The sequence below is a fragment of the Sapajus apella genome, unplaced genomic scaffold (genome assembly GCF_009761245.1).
Source record: "Sapajus apella isolate SASKATOON/1434 unplaced genomic scaffold, GSC_monkey_1.0 scaffold44, whole genome shotgun sequence".
In the NCBI taxonomy this organism is placed as follows: domain Eukaryota; kingdom Metazoa; phylum Chordata; class Mammalia; order Primates; family Cebidae; genus Sapajus; species Sapajus apella.
In genome coordinates, this window is record NW_022436984.1 from 11,279,398 (window position 1) to 11,302,633 (window position 23,236).

The 23,236-nt window shown below is 42.1% G+C and overlaps 1 pseudogene across 1 annotated transcript; it reads left to right on the forward strand.

Moving 5' to 3' along the window:
- Positions 1–1,721: 1,721 nt before the first annotated feature.
- On the forward strand, positions 1,722–7,827 carry LOC116524179 (annotated as a pseudogene). The gene is made up of 2 exons (XR_004257211.1): positions 1,722–6,014; positions 6,308–7,827. The product of XR_004257211.1 is annotated as a serine-threonine kinase receptor-associated protein-like (transcript).
- The last annotated feature ends 15,409 nt before the right edge of the window (positions 7,828–23,236 follow it).

The window sequence follows — 23,236 nt, forward strand, 5'->3', positions numbered from 1 at the left end:
ATCAGTCAGCAGTCTTTTCATATCATCGAAAAAATAACTAAAAGAAAGGTGTTCGCAATGAGCAACTTCTGCAGGCTCTGCTCATTTCAATACGTGAAACTCTGAGGTTAAATCCCTTTAGAAATTAAGAGAAGGGCCAAAGTCATGTTCTCAACCTCAGAAGTTGGCTGGTTGGTTGTCTCATTCTAGATAAGAAGTCCACTCACCCTACATAAATATGGATATTCCATTATGTCAAACCCCATCCCTGGAACATAACAATTCAATCTAGTGGCCTTTAGTAAAGGTACCAAGTCTAACATCCAGCAGAAGAATTAAGAAGTCATTCGCTGTGTTTGTCTGACAGAAATAGACATACGGTTCAAATCCTTTCCAAAAGTTGTCAATTTCGTTAACTTTAAAAAATGAAACCCTATTCGTCTACAGAACAATAATGCTGCTTGCAAAGTTTAATCCAGTGTAAGAACATTTCTTCCTTCCCTAACACGTAAGTGCTCAGCAATGATAAACACATGGGGCTAGAATGGAAAACCTCCCCCTTTTCATGCCTCTCCACTTCAAATTTACTGGCTTCAGAACTAGTTAACTCAAATCTACAGTGGGAATTCTTTTTTCTAGCAGAATGCATGTGAGTAGGGTGAATAATGGAAATTGTGTTTCATAGTAAAAGCTCCACAAATCTTCCCTGTACAGCCAGTGTAAGCCCAACTGCAACATTTGGCCTGCACTCAAAGAAAGAACCACATCCAACTGCAGCCCCTACTCGGGTACACCTGAATTTATGGCTCATTTCTCCGCATGCTCCATGCTCCATGGGACTGATCTGAGTAAGTTTCATTTTCACTGAAGAAACCCAACTCCAGGCCACAAAAATCAATAAGAGCCCTGTACTCAGTTTGGCTGCAAAGCTTGAAAACAAGGTGAGAAATGGTCCCTGTGTTAATGGAAGGAAATGGAGTACATATACACACACTCACCCACATACAGGCGATTGAACTCACTTCTAGATGGGCTGCCAGAGGAAGCTGATTGTAACCAAGCTGGCAGAGGGCACAGAAAGTGATTAGTTGTCCGAAACATAACAATGAAGCCCTCTCTCCCCTGCCCCAAAATATGAAGAAAGACCAGCAACCTTAATGTGAATGAGATCTGACTGTATCACTAAGGGCCCCAATTTCTATATTTTGCTGAGGTCTGAGTGACTTGGTAGGTCATTCAAAAAATACATATACATATACATATATATATATACACACACACACACACACACACATATATATATATATATATATATATATATATATATATATTATACTTAGGGGTACAGGTGCCATTTTGTTACATGGATATGTTACACAGTGATGAAATCTGAGCTTTTAGCGTACCCATTATTTGAATAGTGTATATTGTACCCATTAAGTAATTTCTCATCCGTCACCCACTTCCCACCCTTCTAAATCTCCAATGTCTGTTACTCTACCCTCTATGTCCATGTGTACACATTATTTGGATCGCACTTATATATGAGAACATGCGGTATTTGTCTTTCTGTGTCTCAATTGTTTCACTTAGGATTAATGGCCTCCAGTTCCATCTATGTTGCTGCAAAAGACATGATTTCATTCTTTTTTATGGTTGAGTAGTATACATACGTGATATATATATCACATTTATGTATATTTATATCACAGATATTTATATCTGTATATTTATATCTCATGTGTTCTACATCCAGTCATCCATTGATGGACACTTAGTTGATTGCATATCTGTCTGAAGTGTGAAGGCAGGAGAACACTCCTAACAGAGTTAAGAGCAGAGCTCTTACCACAGTAGGCACAGTGTTAAACTCAACATTTATCATCACATTGCATATTCACAAGTGTTGAAGAAAATTCAATTATTTTTCATATTTTGTAGATGAGAAAACAGATGCTAAGAGGGCAGTGGCTTGCCCAAGCCTGTGCAGCTTAGGCATCTGCTGCTGTGCACCTGTTCTTAAACACATAGTTATCTGCATTAGGAAGGGTTTCCATGGCCAACCTTGTTCTTTGCAATTCTTGTGCTAGGTAACTGACATCTCCAGGAACGACCAATTCCGTATAGCAAAAACTCCAGCAAGATGTCTGAGGTAACTTGCTCAGAACTGGCAAGGCCTTTTTTAACTCATGGTTTTCCTAACATATGTATTCCCAGCACACATGTTCCTGTCAATATACTCTTGATACATATAATGTAACAGAACCATTTTTCCTGCCTAACTGACCACCTGCTACCCAAAGGTTGTTTATAGAGACATCTACTTCTACCTCTGCGACATGGTGGTAACAGTACAGACTTTCAAGGTGGTTCTGAGCATGAATCCTGGCCACTGACATATTACCTTGAGTTTCAGATGTAATAGGACCAAGCTCAGCCAGCACTGAGTCACAGGGTATGATCATGCAGTTCAGGCCTGTGAGGCTGCAGGGAAAGCAGGGCATCCTAGTGCAGAGCTGGCTCACCCTGAGGTGTGACTGCGTAAAAACTAAAAGCCACATGCCAATCATTGTAGGTCAGGCCATGGAGGGTGCGAAGTCCTCTAAACTGAACCTATGGAGTCTCATGGTCCCTTGAATACTGCTGTGAAAGCATCCTGCACCACCAGCACCTGGGAATACTGCCAGGGAAGAGGCCTCTGCGCCCATGCTCTTCAGCAACAGTTCCAGCGTGGAGCTTTGCCTCCCATTCCCCCTGCTTCCCACTGGCATCATCCCTCTTTTGTCCATGCCTATGAAGTGACTTATTCCAGGACCTCCTCCACTCCCACCACCCTGTGCTGGGGCTGAGTGAGAGAATCAGAAGTGCTTTAATGAGAAGAGATAGAGATATGGATGCAATACCGGTTCTGAAGAATTCCAACACTGAGGCAAGATGGTGCGCTTGTACCTAAGGCTGCTGGAGGAACAGGGAACTGGGACTCTGCCTGCTTCTGTGCCTTGGGTTCAGCTTGCCCAGGGTACAGTCTGCTCAGCCATCAGTACCCCTCTGTTGTGAGGAGTGTTCCGAGATAGGCCTGCACCGGACGTTAGCAAGCATCTGGATCCCTGGACGGCTAATAGAAAGAAGTTGGTCTCTTGAAGAAGGTTCAACTTGACTTCTGGACTCCTGGCTATTTTCAGAAAATGTTTTCTGGAACTTCATTCTAGGGATTAAAGGAAACAAATGACCTAAGTTCTAAAACCTGCTTAATTAATGTGCTCTATATCTGGAAATGATTCAAATGTTTGTCAATCGGTGATTGGATAAACAAACAGTGGGAAATCCATACAATAAAATACTTAAAAAGGAATGAACTATTACTATTATTATATGTAATAGCATGAACAAACCTCAAAATAATTATGCTGAGTGAAGAAGTCAGATGAAAAAGGGGCCATACTGCATGATTCCATTCATATAAATATTTAGAAAACACAGCCTATAATGACAGAAGACATGTGAGTGGTTGTCTGAGGTTGGGGGTATGGGCCAGGGAGAGGTGAGAGGGAAGATTCAAAAAGGGACATCAGGGAACCTTTGGGGTGATTGGTATGTTCATTATTGATTGTGGCAATGGTTTCATGGGTATATACATATGTAAAACCACCAAAGTGTACATGTTGAATATATGTAGCCTATTGCACATCAGTAATATGTCAATAAACCTGCAAAAAATATAATATATACAAAATACTTAGCAGTGTTCCTGGCATGCAGTCTGTGCTTGATAAATAGCCATTCTGCCGTTTACACACTTGGCCTTACTCTCACCTACTTTAGTGAGAACAGGAACTGAAGACATGGAGACCCCGATCCTATGATGTATCTCAAGTGGACTCTGCCCAAAAGCTGAGGAAAGCTCTGTGTGCATCAGAACTGAGCCAGTACAGAAGAGATTCAGAAATTGGTTTAGGAACACCTTCCAACCAAGTGACACTTCCCAAAACTCATGTTATAACATCAGTATTATAGGAGAAAAAAAAATCTCCTTGAAATATATTTCTGATAATGCCTGTAATTCTGAAAACACCTTTTGGCCTTTTTGCTTACCTGGTCTAGACTGACGAATTGTTTTGATTTAGTATCAAAACAATTGATTCTAAACTGTCATTGCCCAGGTATAGACAGCTCACCGCTCACCCTATGGCAAGAGGACTCTTCCTTCTGGATTTCTGCAACCCTGGGCTCTAGGTTTGGTTGAGTACTGCGATCAAGCTTCCCTCACAGTCTGAGTTCATCTCTGCTGAGTTCAACAAACTTTCATTCCAAGGATTCATTCATTTCACTCTCCTTCATAAACATTGAAAATTTCAGAATGTCCCTTGGCCATCCTGTCATTGCTCATATATGAATTAGGTGGTTGCTTCTTTGGAGAGTCTGAGAGACTCAAGGAAGCCCACCTTGATATGACAAAATTCCCACTGCACCCCAAATGATTATTTTTTCAATTAAATATTGACTTTAATATTTAAAATAATTTATTTCTAGAGAGGAAAAAAGGGAGAATAATTATATTGGATCAGAACATAAAACATCAACAAGGGGACATTTTTCTGAAAGATAAGATTCACCAACTTTACCATTTGGGGCCAATGCCTCCCATTCCCTCTCAAAGGCCCAGCATTGGTAACCTTTGCATTTGTGTCAGCAAAATCCAGAGAGGGTGCTTTAGCCTGCTCTGAGGATCAGGCACCTAACACTCTAAACAAATGTATTGTCAATGCCCTGTATAAAAAGGGAAATTTCAGCTGCTATTTTAAATAGGTGAAAGCCAATTTGAGACTTCACTAATTTGAAATTTTCTGATTTTCTTGGCCCCTGAGTTCAGTCTCTTGGTTACTGGACAAACTCTTTTTGTTTGACTGGTTTGTTTTGGTTCTTGTTTTGTTATTTTTCTGAGCCTCTATCTACCTGCCCTCTAATCACACAGGAGCTCTAAGGTTTAATGTAGTTTCATACAGAAGTATCACAAAACTGATCAAGGAAGGAGTAGTTATAAAAACAGAAACCCGAAACAGTGAGGAGGACTGTGGCTGGGTTCTTGGGGTCAGGCTGGAGAGATGGGAGTCCGCTAGCTTCTTGGCCTCCAATGGCAATGTTGCTTTTTCTTCCAGGCCAGGCGCCTGACTCAGGGACTTCACCTACACCTGCATGTCACACTTGGAATCAGTGCCCATTCAGACTCCAGGAAGTCTTAGGTGAGGATGAGGGACTGGCCTGTCTTTAGGAGGGGCCATACCACATACACCTCTGTTTGGGGCTTCTGGTAATTCAGAAAGCCAGAGATGTGGGGGTTTGCACCCACCTCAGAAGTAACACAGGAGAAGGGAAGGGAGTGTATGCAGAAGTGTCCCCAAAGCCCATTAGTCAGGTGATTGATGGCTGACCCTGGGCAAAAGGGCAAAGTCAGCAAAATGCAACTTTTATTCTACAAGTGTTCATTGAGCAACTATTGTACACCAAGCACCACAATAAGCTGTGGAAAATATTGGTGAACAGGAAACAAGAACTTACTACTTGGCAAGAGAGATTTTAACTCAAACATCAGACTCTAAGCCAGTGGTCTCCCTGCCATGAGGGTCCCCTTCTCCCTGTGATCAGACTTCTAAGTACATTTTTGTTCTTTAACAATAGAATCCTGTTTCTTCTAAATCCTTTATTCTTTGGCATCCCTATTACTTCAGTACTTTAAGATACTCACTTTCTTCCTTTCCCTCTGTCACAGACTCCCTGACTCCTCCTTCGCCCCTTTCTAACCTCAGTGCCACCAGATTGCCCTCCTTTTCCTGTTTCCCAGCCCAACCCCAATATCAGAGTGGGGCCTGAAGGAGCCCGAGGCACTGCAGCAGAGGAGAGAAATGACAACAACTCTAAGCTCGCCAGTGTGGATGCTGGGTTCACCCGGCCATGGCAATGAGACAGACACTGCTCACCTGCTCTGGCCACATGCAGCCTGTGGTTGATTTGGCCCTCAGTGGCACCACACCTTATGGGTATTTTTCTTTTCTTTTTTTTTTTTTGAGATGGAGTCTCACTCTGTTGCCAGGCTGGAGTGCAGTAGTGTGATCTCTGCTCACTGCAACTGCCTTCTCCTGGATTCAAGTGATTCTCCTGCCTCAGCCTCCTGAGTAGCTGGGATCACAGGCACACACCACCATACCTGGTTAATTTTTGTATTTTTAGAGTAGAGACAGGGTTTCACCATCTTGCCCAGACTGGTCTTGAACTCCTAACCTCATGATCCACATACCTCAGCCTCCCAAAGTGCTGGGATTGTAGGTGTGAGCCACCGCACCCAGCCACGTTATGGGTATTTCTTAATCAGCGCTTGCAAAGATGATAAACCTATGCCACACCAGGGAGATACAGGAGACTGGATTGGAACATTTTTGCATCGTAAAGGTGCTGTTTAGGGTGCACCACTGAATAAAGATGCCACCAAAGCAGCTACAGCAGCTGCAGATTTCAGAGCCAAAGTGTGGGATGCCGTCTCAGGAGATGAATCGATGACCCTGGTTCTAAACACCTTGTCAAGACTGTGGATTTCAAGTAGGATAGTCATTATTTGTTAACTGTGGGACAGGACAAACTGTATGCATGTATGACTTGAACAAATCCGAAGCAGAACCTAAGGAAATGAGTGGTCACACTCCTCATATTAAAAAGGCTCTATGGTGCAGTGAGGATAAACAGATTCTTTCTGCTGAGGACAAAACTTCGACGTTGGGATCATGCTACTATGACAGAAGTGAAATCTCTAAATTTTAATATGTCTGTTAGTAGCATGGAATATATTCCTGAGGGAGAGATTTCAGTTGTAACTTATGTACAATCTATTGTTTTTCATAGTGCAGTAAGTTTGGACCCACTGAAACCTTTTGAAGCTCCTGCAAACATCAATTCTGCATCTCTTCATCCTGAGAAAAAATTTCTTGTTGCAGGTGATGAAGATTTTAAACTTTATAAGTATGATCATAATAGTGGAGAAGAATTAGAATCCTACAAGGAACACTTCAGTCCTATTCACTGTGTGAGATTTAGTCCTGATGGAGAACTCTGTGCCTGTGGTTCTGAAGATGGAACATTGAGACTATGGCAAACGCTGGTAGGAGAACCATATGGCCTGGAAATGTCTGCTTCCTGAAGAAGACAGTGGTGAGCTGCAAAGCCCAAGATTGGTTTTCCAGAGACAACAGAAGAGGAACTCGAAGAAACTGCTTCAGAGAATTCAGATTGCATCTATTCTTCAACTCCTGATGTTAAGGCCTGAGAGTCAATCACACGCCGCAGTTGGCATAAAACTGCAGACTAAAACGAGCAAGCAGAGAAAAGCATCAGCCTTCCAGACTTACTCTCCGCTTAAGGCAGAAAGAGCAGTAAATAATGAGGAAAATGAATTCGCTCCGGTGCTAGAACAACGAACTTGGTGCTACTGAGAACTCAGGAGTATCTGATGAAGGAAGGTGGAGTGGCCCTCCTGTAGCACGGCGGCCTGTCATCTTTTTAGTGAACATATACAAGCCAACATCCAATTTCTCTTACTACAGTTAGGGTTCTTGTAGCTGTTTATGTTATTATGGAGAAAATATATTGGCTTATTTTTCTGACTTTTTTCCTTAAGGCAGAAGGCCTGTTTTTTGTTTTGTTTTGTTTGTTTTTTGCTTTAGTTGTAAAGAAGGGGGAATACACAGTAAAGTAACTGGTTTAATTTCTCTTTCATTGTATATTGCTTCTAATTGTTTTTAGTTGTCTAAATGAAATCCCTCTAAAACAAATAAAAACACTCCATTTACTGGGGAAAAGAAATATATTGACTGATCATTCACAAATCCTGTGTTACTTTTTTCAGACATTTGCTTTTTTAAAATGTCACCAAGAGAACAGAACCTTATCCCAAAGAGTCATACCTCTCTGGTAGCAGAATTTCTGTCACAGGGAGAGAATGGTAAAAACATATACATTTTTTAAATAGTGACAGCATTTTAATATCCCTTTCTCTGGATGTAATCTCACCTAATTTCATAACAATCACCTGAAGTAGCTAATGATATCACGTAGATAAGGATATAAAATGCAGAAAACTCAGAAAATTCTGGTGTTTTACACAAGATCACACCGCCAAAAATAACAAAGTGAGACACAGAGCAGATTCTCTGACTCCCAGGCAAGGGTCTTTCCACTGCCCCACATGCACTTCCGTTGGCCGCCCCTTCATTCACATCTTCAGGCCATCAGCTGGCTTGAATTAGAGTGGACGTGGACTCCAATGGAATAGCAATTTTTTATGGGACTTTCCTTAATTCAAATAGGTACCTTGGGAATTACTTTTAGTTTTCCTAGGTGATCTGCCAACAGTATTTCTCCTTCTATTTCCCTCTGAACCTAACTAACTTAGGCTCCCATCTAAAATTTTGAGGCATCAAAGAGGAAGGGGATAGAGGCTTATGGAAACAGGCTGATGCCTACAGAGTACTTGGGCACTGTTTATGGATTGGCCTGTTCTCTCACCTTCCACAAACAGAGGAACCAGCCTCCGCTGTTAAGAACCTCTCCACCACCCCTCTGGTGGCCTTGGCCCAGCCCTGGCCATAAAAAGGGATTTCATATCATTAGCGACTTCCCCTTCACAGGTCATTAGCATGAAATGTCTTGGCAGCTGAAATGACAATGGGGACTCCCTCCTCACCAGTGATTTCATGGGGAGGGACAGAAAACATTACATCCTACAAGCAGCCATTGGGCAGCTGTATCTGCTGCTTTTGTTTGTGGCTGTGACTCAATAGCAAGTTGAGATGCTGGAAAACACACTGGGCATCTGGCAACCAGATGGCAAGCTGGATTTAACTCTGTGCAGTAGATCTAGCAGATAAACTAGTCGGGTCTGGAAACCTAGCTTTGTTCACATTACTAGAAGGCTCTGCTCCCAAGGCTAAGCTGGAGATGGAGGGTGAGCTAAGGCACTCCAGATAGTCCCAAGGAAGAGTGGTGTATGTGCACATGTAAAGACACACATATAAATATATACATGCACATATACACACATACACGTATACATGTACACACACAGTTGTTCACAGTACATGAGTGGACACCAGCGTATACCAAAATCGCCACATGCTCAAGTCCTAGAGTAGGCCCTACAGAACCTGTGTACATGAAAACTCTGCCCTCCCTACACCCAGGATTCGCATCCCTCAATCTGCATTTGCTTGAAAAAAATTCACCTATAAGTGAACCTGCACAGCTCAAACCCATGTGTGTAGTTCAATAGTCAACTGCATATTTATATATATATATATATATATATATACATAAAATATACATAAATGCATTTACTTTTTACTCAATATTTGTTGTTTCTCTCTCTCTCTCTCTCTCTCTCTCTCTCTCTCTCAAAGAAAATGGGAGATACAGTTATATTAGCCCCTAAGCAAGTGGCAGTTGAGGTCAGGCCATGGAATTCAAATATCTTTTCAAGAAGAACTGAATATGATTACACAAGTTAGAGCCAGAAAAAATAGAAATTGAAAACAATAGTCCCCAAGGCTATTTGAAATGTGTGCTTCTTCAAAGAACAAAAAGAATGAGTGACCCTGTTGATCAAGTCTCACCATTGATACCTAAGATGATATTCACAGCTCATGCTGTATGTTTGAAAATTCCAGCACTGACCCACGCTAAACTTGCAGATTTCCTTTTGCTTTGGCCCTCTTGGTTTAACTATCATAAACATGCAGAGTTCACTCCAGCTTCACCTCTGCTTACTTAACCAAGTAGAAATGGAAGGATAGTGGTGAAGGCGGTTTGGTATGGAATTTATTTCTGCCATTTGCCCAGGATGGTGGATCAAATACTCCCTAGGATGGTCCACAATGACTCTTGGTTCTGGTATTCACATCCTTGTGTAATTTTCTCTCCTTGGTTATGTGCTGAAGTTGACTTGCTTCTAACAAATATGAAAAAATGATGAGATGTCACTTCAAGATTAGATCACAAAAAGATTGTGGCCTCTATCTTTGGTGCACATTTGGGTGCATATGGGTGCACATTTTCTTGCTCACTCTCTCTTGTTCTCTTTTACTCTTACTTTCTCACTCCCACTTTCTTTGTTCTCTCTTTCTGTGGGAAGTCAGCTATCACATTGTGATTTAGCCCAGTGAAGAAGGACCTGCCAGTAACTGCATAAGTAAAATTGGAAACAGATTTCCTCCCTTTTTCTCACTCTTTCTGGCCTTCAGATGAGACCACAGCCCTGACCAATAGCTTGCCTACAACCTCGGTAGAGACCTTGACCAAGGACTGCCCAATGTTAAACTGCACCCAGATTTTTGATCCATAGAAACCATGAGATAATAAATGTTTGTTTTCTGATACCACCAAGTTTGAGAATTTTTTGTTAAGCAACAGTCAATAACCACTGTAAGCATCAATGGAAGTTAAAGTGATTTCCCCAGAAACCATTGAAAGAATGAGCCAAGTGGTTACAGGGCTCAGTGACCAGTATACTCACGTTATAAATGAACTCTGGTTTTGAAGAGGTGTTTTTCCAACCTGAAATAGTGGAATCACCACATGTAACTCTGTGCATGTTGAGACCTCATAAGACACATCTCTACCACTGATGGTCCTGCCCAGGATACTATTTAAAATACAGAGGGCAGGGCTCCACCCTGACTTGCTAAAATAGAATCTCTTGGGGTAGGACCTGGAACTGTATTTTGAGAAAATCATCCTGGTAATTTTGCTGTTTAGTTCAATTTGGAAACTACTGGGAAAAAAAATGACCTCTCCAAGTCATCTTCTATACTAAATTCTATGATTCTCTCTGTGTTAAGGGGGGTTACAGATCTAGTACAGGTAATACATTTTGGAAACTGAGTCCTAGTAGTGGGCTTAGCATACTTTGGTGTTTTAAATGTGGATGTGGTATTAGCAACTTGCAGGACTGAGGAAGTTGAGCAATACCCCAAAACTTACTCGAATTACTGAAACTAATCAAAGTAGTAATGGATTTTAGCATAATTCCATGAATGGTTTGTTTGCTAATAAAACAAACAATAATGTATTACTCAAACTGAATATTTTCTAAGACACCATAGTATGGGGAAGGATATACTGGAATTAGTGTCAGAAGAATTGTGTTTAGGTGCTGGCTCCTCTGCTTGGCAGGTATTTGACCTTGAACACGTTAACTAAGTTCTACTTCTTCCAGTCTAGTTTGAATGGATTTACACACATTTTTATATTACTGCGATCATACTATTATGTAAGTTTTTAATCCTACTTTTTTCACTTAACAGTACATTCTAAATGTTTTCTTATGTCATTAAAAGTTTTCAAAAACATAATTTTAGTCTCCATAATATTCCATTATGTAGGTATATCATAACCACTTCCTGTGGTTAAATATTTGTTATATACAAGTTCTTACCATTATGAAAAACATTTTGAGAAACATCTTTGAATGCAAAAGTTGTCCACATTTCTTATTACTTCCTTAGAAGGAAATCTCAGAAATAAAATTACTGCATCTAAATATATGAATAATTTTCCTGAGACACATTGCAAATTGCTCTTCAGAGAGGCTTAACCAACATGTACTTTTATCAGCAGAAAGAGAATTTTCATTTCAATGTCAGCATAACCTTGCCAGCATAAAACATTATTTTTTTAAACCTTGCTAATTTTATAGTTTAAATATCTTTGCTAGTTTGATGGTCAAAATATGTCTTCTCATTTTAAAGTGTACTTTCTATTATGCTACTAAGATCAAGTACTTTTCCTACATTTAGTACTGAGACACCTCACTCACCTCATTGGTGAAATAGAACAACAATCCCTACTCATAGGGATATTGGAAAAATTTATGAAATGATGATTTTGAATACCTCTTATGAATGCAATTACATGATATCTTCAAAGATATAACTTAACGATCTCAATTTAGTTGATAGCTATTTATATAAAGACAAATCAGTCTCTCATGGGAATGTGGAGTTGAGGGCAAATTCCCCCCAGCTCCTTCATCCCATACATTTCCATGTCATGTTATTAGAGTTCAGTAGCAGTAAGAGCTGTAATGAAGGAAACTCAAATAAGGGACAAATGGACCCAGCAGCTTCCATGGCTGTCTCCACATTGTTACTTGCAGTAATGGTAGGTGTTGGGGGTGGGGTGACTTGGTCAACTGTATGTTACTCTGGGGCTCCATTTACTTAACAGCAACTTTCCATAGCCACTTCCTTCCTCTTTACCAGCCAGGTCCCTGAGTCATTGCTCAACTGTAGGTCCCAGCAGCAGTTAACTCTCTTGCAGCAAGAACCAAGATATTGACCCTTTCTGCATACCCTAGGAACTTGTCTGCTGCATGTAGAGACTGCTTGTTTCAATGGAATGATAGCATGCACCAAGAGAAAGCTAGAATTCCCAGAATTTCTTTTCTTTTCTTTTTCTTCTGTTTCTTTTTTTGAGACAGGGTCTTGCTCTGTTGCCCAGGCTGGAGTGTAGCGGCGTGATCTTGGCTCACTGGAACCTCTTCCTCCCAGGCTCAAACTATTCTCATGCCTCAGCCTCCTGAGTAGCTGGAACTAGAAGCACATGCCACCATGCCTGGTTAATTTTTGTATTTTGGAGGAAAGACAGGGTTTCTCCATGTTGCTCAGGCTTGTCTCAAATTCCTGGGCTCAAGTGATGTGCCTGCCTCAGCCTCTCAAAATGTTGAGATTACAGGTGTAAGCCTCCACGGCTGGCCCAAAATTTCTATATTAACTGAATGACTTATATATTATTGCTCTTTTAACTTGATTCTCTCACTTATTTGTAAAGAAAAATCAAGAAATAAAAACAAAGTATGGTAAAGGCCTGAAAACACAGGGAGAATTTTTCAACAAATTCAATGTAAAGCATTCAAGATGTTAAATAATATGTGGTTTTCAAAGGAAAAATATGGTGGATTTAAAAATAATCAATGTTCAGTCCTACTATAACTTGACTATTAGAGACCTGGAATTAAGCCTTTCTTTTTTCCAGGAACTCTGTCCTCTGTGCCTGGAGGCTGTGGCGAAGTGAAGGTTGCAAGGGGAGACTCTGTTCTTTCTTATTTATAATTAAAAAATAAAAAAGCGGATTTGAGAACCACTTGTACTAGTGCCTATAAACCCACAGTAAGGAATTTTGCCCTAGTAGCTCTAAACAGACTATTCTTTTTTCTCCAAATTTATGGAGCAACTTTAAAGGCATTTCGTGTACATAATTATGCAGTCTGTTTTAATTCATTGGGAATTCTGGCTGAGTTCGGCCTGCCAAGTTAGACATTTTGGGTTCAATTTTCTTTGATATATCTGTCCCAGATATTACTTTATTTTATTTATACAATCTCATGATGTCTCTAATAAACTTGCTTTTTTTTTTTATCATCATCATTCTGAAATCTCATGCAATAAATAGTGGTTGCAGAGGGGGAAAAGAAAATAGCTTCTTCTCCTTTTTCAATAAGAGAGATATCCTTTTGTCCAGAAGGGCAGCTCAGTTATTACTGCTTCCCTTCTGATGACCAAAATTATACAGTGAGGCACCTGCAGCCCCCTAGAAGTGACAGTGTCTATGATGCTTAGGAAGCATTTGCCAGGGAAGCCTGCATTCATCATCCCACCTTCAACTTGGGTTTATAAAATTGAAGCAGCTCTGGTCAGGGTGGCCCTGGGTTTACTACAGTACAATGTTCCCCTAGCTCATTGCTTGTGTGGAATTACCATGACCACTGAAAACTGAGGGTACCCCAGATGAATCACAATGGAGAAATGGCACCAAGGGATTCACCAGTTTGGAAATGGCCATTTCTCATCTTCATATTCCATATATGGAGACACCAAATCCTTCAGAATGGGATGAACACAGAAAAGGCCTACGTGTTCCACCTAAGCATTCTCCTTGCAGCTTCTCTGGCCAGTGGTGGGTCAAGCAGCATTGCTCTCTCCCACTTTATTATTTAAAATGCTATTCATAGTAAGGGATAATAATAACTAGTGTTTATGGGAGCTTGTTAAATGCTAGACACGTTGAGGCATGTTGAGGATTAAATGAGACGACATGCAATGCCTCATTGAGGTAGGTGCTGTCATAATCTCACTTGCAAGGCTAGTAGACTGGATCTCAGAGGTCAGATAACTTTCCCAGGCACTGGCCTAGGAATGGGCTCAGGTGGAATTCATACACAGGCAGGCAGACCCCAGGGTCCCTGCTCTTCCTCACTGTGACTGCTGCAAGTGGTACAGACCAGTGTTCTGGGCACAGGCATTAAACGGTCACAAGACTATGCTCAGTCTGTCTTACTTTTTATCAGAGAGTGAAGGAAAAGGTATCCAACCTATAGGGAGGTGCCCTGCAGATCACAAGGCCAGCACTTCATGTCCAATCTTTCAGGGCTTTGTCAAACAGTCAATTTTCCCTTTCTAATGCTGTGACTGGGATGAGAAGGCAAAACAAAACAGATGAAAAATATAGTATTTCTTTCCCTACTTGCCCCAAAAGAAAGGTTCCATGGGAAGTTGAAAAACAGATGGTCCAGGGCAAAAATCAACAAGTTTGACATCCAGGATTAAAAACCAGATGGCGCTAAGCAATCTTTAGAAGCCTCTAGAGGGGCTTCAAAGAAATTGCCCAAAACTCCATATCTTTCCATGAAGGCAAGTAGACTTAGTCATACATGATCTCATCACCTGTAGCCAGGTAGTCCTCCACCCAACATTGTTCCCTGGGATCAAGCTAAGCACTTTGGGAAAGCAATGGAACCTTTTAGGCCACCAAGAACAGAAAATCCTAACATCTTATGGCTTGAATTGATGCAGTTGTTTCACTGAGTTGACTGATGAGATTAGGCACCTGCCTCTAATCTTCTCTGGCAGGCCAAGGCTCATAGAGAGCCCAGCATCTGAGGAAGCATAAGTGTGGTTTTTTAGAATGTATGCTGCCAAAGTCCCAGCATGTAAACCTCCAGAAGTCACACTTCTCCAAAACCAGTCGGACGTAGAGACAACTGAATAATGGCTCTTGTAGGGAAGACTGTTCCTGCTTCCTGTTCTTCAGCTGCTTGGAAAACATTGCTGGAAAACTGGGATCCACTGAGGGAGATTCTTCCAGAAGTGTCCTGTGTCCCAGACTGTGACTCTTCTAACTGACATGGACTCAGTTGAAATCTAAGCTCTGCTGCTTCTGCTGCTGCTGTAATAGAAACACTGACATAGAACACATTAGGTACCAGTCACCTATGCTAAACGAGTCACCTGTGCTAAAGCATTTTATCCTTACGGTGACCCTGGGGGGAGGGTGTTCCTTTGAGGGGACTGATTCATGGAGGTTAAATAACTTGGCCAAGGTCACTCAGGTGGTAAAAGGTGTATTAGTTTCCTGTGGCTGCCATAACAGGGTACCACAAACTAGGTGAAAAACAGAAGTTTCTCTTAGAGTTCCATAGCCCAGATGTCCAACACCAAGGTGTCAGCAGGCTGCGCTCCTTCCAAAGGCCCCAGGTAAGGGTCTTTCTTTGCCCCTTCCAGCTTCTGCTAGCACCAGGCGTTCTTTGGCCTGCAGCAGCCTCACTCTGGTCTCTGCCTCTCTCTTTACTTAGTCTCTTCTGGGTCTGCATCTTCTTCTGTCTCCTTTAAGAAGACACTTATCATTGGACGTAGGACCCACCCTGATATTCCGGGATGTTCTCATCTCCGAAAGCCTCAATGTAATTACATCTGCAAAGACCCTTTTACCAAATAAGGTCACATTCACAGATTCCAGAGATTAGGAGACACATATATCTTTTGGGGGCCACCATTCAGTTCACTACGGCTAAGCAGCTGGGATTTGACTCCAGCAGTCCAGCTCCAGCAAGTCGCCTCCGACCGTCATGCCACATTCTCTCATGCACTTACTTTTCACAGGTGTCAGCAAAGTGCCAGTGATCTGCGCTTTTTTCACAAATCATCACAGAGCTGAAATGCTCATTTTTCTGTGCTGCTGCTCTGTCCATGTTCCAGAAAGGCAGCGCTTAAAGTCTACCCCGCATCACACATGCCCTGACAGATGGAGGGAATCTCAGCAAAGCAGGTTGCTTTGTAAAGAAAACAGAATCCAATCTTGCAAACGTTAACAGCTTGTGTATTTTCAAAATTTCAAGCAAAAGTAGAAAATGTCATTACCTCAGATCACAGCTGACACAACCACCATTGACAAAGAATTATCCTTCATGCAATGAAAACCCGATATAAGGCAGTGATTGTCCAAAACATGGGTGTTAGGTCACTGCCCAGACATCAGCAGAGTTGGGGGTTCTACACTAGTTCTTTTTTGATGAGGGAAAACATTATTTTTAAATGAAGCCTGCCACTTCAGTGTGGAAAACATAAGGCTGTGGGCAATCACCACTGTCGTTTAAAGAGTGAGTTTATTTCTTCTGAAGTAAAGTGATGAGTCGAGGCTGCACACTCACTCTATCAGATATGATTTGAAACAGCTGAAAAATAAACCTCTGGCCATAAGATTTTAGGACAGAAATGCTGCCAGGGTTCGAAGTACAGTTCAGAATAATAAAAAGAAAGTAAACAATGCCAAAGGCCAGATGAACCAAAGGAAAGCTCTGACTTCGTTTGTTCTCATGAAATACCATAGAAAAATAATCTGTTAGGCAGCTCTTCTGGAGTCCAAGTTCTTGTGCTCATCTCTTCTTTCTGTGAAAACTCGGTCCTTTGCAAGCTGTCAAATCGCTTACATGGGTGGATGGGGCCAACCAAGATGGTTTTCAGTTTACAGCCAGTGAGAGACTCAAGGCGGATTCTGAAGGCCTTGAACCACCGAAGCCTGACCAGATGGACTCTTCCTTTTGCTGTTGTGATATTGCTTTGGTATCAGACCCCTATGGGAGAGCTGAGTCCATGAGCAGAATCCTCACGCCTTTCACAACTTCAATTAGCAAAGAGCATGGTATGGAGCACAGGTGCTGGTGAGAGAAAACAACACATAGGTGAAAAGCCTCTGGATTAGGCATTTCAAACAAGAGACACTCATTTTGTCTGATACCCAGAGTTGCCCAATAAACAAGCCAGAAGCTCAACTGGGTGATGAAGGAACAAGGAATGGATGAGTGACAAACTGGGCTGTTGATTCTGTTGTAACTGAGGCTTGACTGTATTAACAAGCATGCAGTGATTAAACAGACCAGCACCAGAATTTTACCAGCTACCTTGAAACCTGCTGACTGACACTGTCCCTGGAGCCCCTGTTATAATGAGGTCCTTCTGATTATTTACCCCCTTGGATAAAGTCTGAGAGACACGTGCCCTGTGGAATTCTACACTGTAACCAGCCATGCTTCAGAGAGATTCCAGAATAATGATGATATTGCTTATTTAGGCTGAAGGTTATCTGCTCCTCCTCCTCCAGATCCCTGCCAGCCAAGGGAAGGGTATCTCATTGGTGTCAGATGACAAGGGTCTGTTTCCCTTTACTGGAATAAGCTTTTCATGTCATACAGACTGTGAAAGTCTTGAAAAGCCATCTCTCTTGGCCTCTACTTAAAGAAAGGAAGCATCGTAACCTGCCACGGCAGTGGAGACAGCTGGAGCCTGGGGGTTACTATTTGCCCTTGTTACTATTCATGGAGGCTCTTAGGGAAATGTCCAAAAAGCTCTTTATGGCTCTTGCAATTAATCCTGAAATTCTGGTTGTCACTTGTGGGTAGAAACATATGGATTACAAATGGGTTGATGATTATTATTACAAAGGAAAACTAAAACATTATAATGAGAGTTATAACATAGTGACGGGTTAGTAGAAATAGGGAGAGAATTTGTTGTATTTTCTTGTTCTTTTTGTTACATGAACAGACAGCTAGGGGAAAATGGCATTCTGTAGGGAACTGATGGGATTTATCTGAGAAGTCAATACACACCTCTCTTTTTCCCATCTAAGTTATAAACAAATTAAGAGATGGACAAAGAATAAGGTAAAGGAAGGTCAAAATATTACCTTGGGCGGGGTGTGGTGGCTCACACCTGTAATCCCAGCACTGTGGGAGGCCCAGGCAGGAGGATCACTTGAGTTTGGAGTTCAAGAGCAGCTTAGGCAACATAAGAAGATTCTGTCTCTCTAAAAAACTAACAAACAGAAAGAAATAGGTAAGGTGACACATACCTGTAGTCCCAGCTACATGGGAGGCTAAAGTGGGAGGATCGCTGAAACCCGGACGGTCAAGGCTGCAGTGAGCTGTGATCACACCACTACACTCCAGCCTGGGTGACAGAGTAAGACCCTGCCTCAAAAAACAAACAAACAAAAAACCTCAGCTCATGAGAACAGCAAAGATGTGTGGCATGACTAGCTCTATTCCCTGGAGTTAGGAAATATCACCACACTTACGGTCAATCTTACAAAACTTAGGTCTTCCCACTGAGGGAGGGCCCCATAGACGTGACAAAGTAGAGCAGAATGTGACTGTTTTCCAGGGGAAGCTGGCTCCTAACGAGAAGGGAGGGAGGGAGGGCCTGCGCTTCGTGTGCAGATTCATTTCCCTTGGTCACCAGCAGGTCACTCACCCCACCTCCATGGGCATTAGCCATGAGGCAAGAAGTAAGGGGAATTTAGAAAAAACCTTTGTTTCTGGAAACCAGAGAGGAGGGAGACAGGGTTTACTCATGAGTAGGAGCTAAGCTTCAATGGTCTAGTGTATCTTCTTGCAGCAAACATCCATGTAACTATTTGAGGTCAGAATGAGTTCTTCGTGGTGTTTCTTTAGGTAATTTCTCCAAGGGAGGCCTGTGGCATGCTGGGGATTTTCACCAAGACCAGCGTTCTCAGGGGTCCAGAGCCTCATCTGCTTTTACAGGATTAGAAGATTTGCATCTGCTTCCACAAGCTGCTAGCCCAATCTTCTAAGGCTCAAATCTGCCAGGGATCCATACCATGAGGGCAGTCCTTCACCTGAGTTTGCTTTGGAGTCTGACCTTTTTCATTATGGACATCAGTGATTCACACCAGTTGTACTTAGAATCACCCAGAGGGAGCTTTTAAAAAGTATTGGTGCCCAGGCCCCTCCTCAAATCAAGAAAGCTGACAACTCTGTAGGCAAGCCTGCACATGGATGGTTTCACAGAGCTCTCCAGGTGAGTCTACCATGCAACCTGGCTTGGGAAGCATGGAGCGGCAGTCACAGAGTCCCAGGATGGCAGCTGTCTCAGGCAGGCAATGGAGAATTGCAGTTAAAAACCGTTAGCCCTGGAGAAGAATCCTGATCCCACTCCTGAGTGTTGGTTAAGGTACTTAAGCATTCTTAGTCTCCCCAGGGTGACCAAGGCCATCCGTAAAAGGAAATCTACTCCAGTAAGTGAGTTGAAGCCTTGGTCCATTTATGATGGTCAACCCGATAAGGTTCCTTTTGTTTGATCCCTCCCTTCATGTCTGTTGCAAATGGCAATGAGCCAGAACTCTGCCATGCAGATGCTTGGGTTACGCCCCATGCCAGAGAGTCCAGTGGGGCTCAGGCTCTTGAGCAATCCAAACAGAAAGTACCATCCAAAAGTCAGAGTCTGGATTTCCCCTGTCAAAACATTCAGCTCCCACAGTATAATTTTTTTTTTTTGCTTATTCACTTCATATTTTGAATTCATATTATGAATTAGTCAAATTTTTAGACATGCTTAGTTGTTGGTTCATGTCATAGCTATCTAGCCTGTAAGGACCATTTCTTCTTGCTCTTATCTTGAGAAAATCACACACTGGTGCTTAGTTAATAAATAGTTCTTGATTATGGGAATAATTATGGCCTTGGAAGAATTCTGTTTATATAAGCAAGAACTCTTAGGTCTTAATCTTACAACTGAAAGGGATCGTAGAGGCCCAGGTCTTCAAGCTGAGGGGAAACTTGCCTAGGGCCACACAGGCACTCAGAGGCAGGCCCAGATTTGACTGTTCTCTCTCCAAGTCCATTTTTCTTTCGACTTTATCACGTTGCCTCCCTATACAACCCCCTAAACTACTTCTCTCTCTTTTCTAAATCCGTTTTATTCTAATTTCTCTTTCTGCCACAAATGTTCCAAATTTATGAAGAAAGAAAACGGAGAAAAGATTTGAGTATACATTTCTGGTTTCCATACTTGGATTGCTTCAGAGAATTAGTTTTATTATTCCAGCTTGTTTCTCTATCAGCTTAAAGAGCACAACAATTTCCATACTTTTGAAGCAGCAACAAGTCAGTCCTCTGCCATCCTCCCCACAACCAGGCAGTGCCAACTGCAGCCCATGGGCACCTTCTACCACCTTCCTCCCTGAGATGGAGCCAGACAGACCTGCAGAGAGGCAACCACTCAGCTTCGGCAGCCAAGGCAATACCTGTCATCACCGTAATGGGCTTGAAGCCCAGTGTCCTTCACTGCCAGCCTTGGTGGCTTTAGCTGTGAAAACTCTCCTTACAAATGAGGCTTTTACAGCCTCCAGTCATGGGAGCCCTAGTGCCAGGATTTCAGGAAACTAGGGTGAAATGGGCAGAACAAGAGTTTGTCCAGCAACTGAACAGGACAGGAGGTTCCCACTGCTTGGAAATCTGTGTGTTCCAGAGACATGCAGAACAAAGACCTACACATGGTTATTTTGGCAAGAATGGGAAGGTTTAGATTATCCTTTTCCACCCCATGAAAGTGGCCACCTAAGATGTGAGTGCTGAAGGAACATCTGTTTTAGCACTAACAGAGCCTCAGTGAGGGTCTCACCATGGTCTTCACTTCACAGACAAAGCACTAGCAACAAGAGAGCTGCAGCTGTTGGATGCACACATAGTTAAAGGCTTTGCCTCTCCTTTTTATCTCAGTGTTTCCGATATGACAGTGAGCACCAAGTGTTTTCCGATGGGCTCTGCTCCTTTCTGCTCCCGCCAGCAGCTCTGAAGTCTCACATAAGACCACATGTTGCCTCCTTAAGGTGATTTTTGGAGAGGGCATTTGGGAAATGACAAAATCAAAATCTCCAGCATGATCCTGTGCACATTTTTCATGTGTTGGTTGCCTGAGACGATACAATTGGATCTGGAGGCAATGCCATGCTATGTGTACAACAGCTCTCCCCATCTGGAGGCCAGGTGTGCAGGTTCACCCTGAGTCTCAGATATAGGTATCAGTGAGTAGTGAAACCAAGACAAATTCATCTCACCTACCCTTGTTCCACAGAAATGATTTTACCCTTTGAGGTACAAGGTCAAGATCTAATTTTATTTGTAGATCAAGTTTCACAACAACTGGGCAGTTGAACACGCTAAGAATTTTGTAACTCATTGTTGAAAGGCAATGTGGCATAATGGTTAAGAGTTTGCATTCTGAAGTTAGAGAGATTAACTCTGAAATTAGAAATTTGTTCTCTCTGTGACCTTAGGAAAGTAATGCAATTTGTCCAAACTTCAGTTTCTTCATTTATAAAATAAAGATAATTATATACTTCCTACTAGAAGTATTAGTGTAGTGATTAAGAAGGAGAACACTTGTGGAAAATATAAAATACTACAAAAAATATAAAATACTACAAGGCCACTCACATCACGAAAACACAGTTCACGGGCTACTATCATTGTTATCAATTTTAGAGGCACAGACTTCCTTCTAAATGAGACTCCCTTCCAAACACCTGCATCTACAGCCACTCATTCCTTCTTCTCCCCTATTATACTGTCCTTGTCTTAAGCCAAAGTCCCACTACCCTTGTCGTCTGGCCTTTTAATTTTTATTTACTTTTTGAAACCACATGAGAAAGCTCAAATCCCTTTTTGTAAAGACAGTGATTGGGCCACTGTTTTGCACAGCTCAAAGGGACACACTTGACACTGTAATCTGTGTCAATGGCACCCCCTGGTGTCCACCCCACTGGAGAGGTGAAGAGGGAGGATAGAGGGGAAGAAGGGTTGTAGAGAGGCTGGGTATACTCTTTTCCGTGAAAATCTCTGGTGCAGCAAAGATCACACCAATGTACTACCTGCCCCAAACAAAGCAGCTACAGCTCTACCAGCACTTCTTCATAGGACATGATCTGTCATCAGAGCCCACGGTGCTTTGACCATGTTTTTCTTAAAGTGAGGTGCTCAGAACTAAGTCAACATTCCAGGTAAGACATGACCAGGGCCCAGGAGAACAGAATTCAATCTTCTTCATTTTTCTATATACCATAATTAGGATGCCACTGTGATACAAGGCAATCTTAGTACTGAATTCCTAGAGCAATTATTTCCTGAGCAACAGGCTTGGATTTTAATCACACATGGTCCTGTATCACTTCACTTGTCGTGAATTGTTACTCATTTCACTTATGTAAGTAAAGCGTGTGTGTGTGTGTGTGTGTGTGTGTGCGCGTGTGTGTGTGTGTGTCTTCATACTGTCTATATTGGGAGTTCCCTGAAATATATGTTTTTAGACATTTTAATAACTCTTGTTAAATCTAGCACGTTTCTGGGACCATAAAAATGAATATAATCGGCATATTTATATGGAGAACCAAAGCAAAGGGACAGCATTTATTAAAATTTAAAATGACCACTGTGGCAATACGGTCAATCTATTCTGTGCACACAGTGTTCCTGGGATAAAGTATGCTAGAAGAAATGGCAGTAAGTTCTTATTTGGTTAATGAATCATAATTCCCCAAAGGACAAGTATGATGCTTATGGCAGCCCTTAGTAATAATTCTTCATGTGCGGCTCTCTTGCTCATATTTTCTATGATGCAGTGATTTCCAAACTACACTCTGTGGAGCCCGTGGGGTTCCGAGGGGATGCTCCCAGGAGGTGTGGGAGGAGCAGGAAGAGCAAGAGTGAGGGTGAAGCTCCTGTCAGCCCTCAGTTTCCTCAAGCTGTCAGCCTTTCCCTGTTGTATGTATTGGCCCTCCCTGTGTAATATTTCCTTTGGGAAAAAAAATTTAGAAACCATAAGTTAAGCCACACCCTGGTCACTTCAGACAGGGAGTATGATCACTTTCATGTTTCATTTCACAAAATGGATTTCTAGGTGAAGTATTTAAAATGAGGGTCTCCAGGCACTGTGGCTCATGCCTGTAATCCCAGCACTTTGGGAGGCCAAGGCAGGCAGATCATCTGAGGTAAGGAGTTCAAGACCAGCCTGGTCAACATGGCGGAACCCCGTCTGTACTAAAAATACAAAAATTATCTGGGCATGATGGTGTGGCCTATAATCCCAGC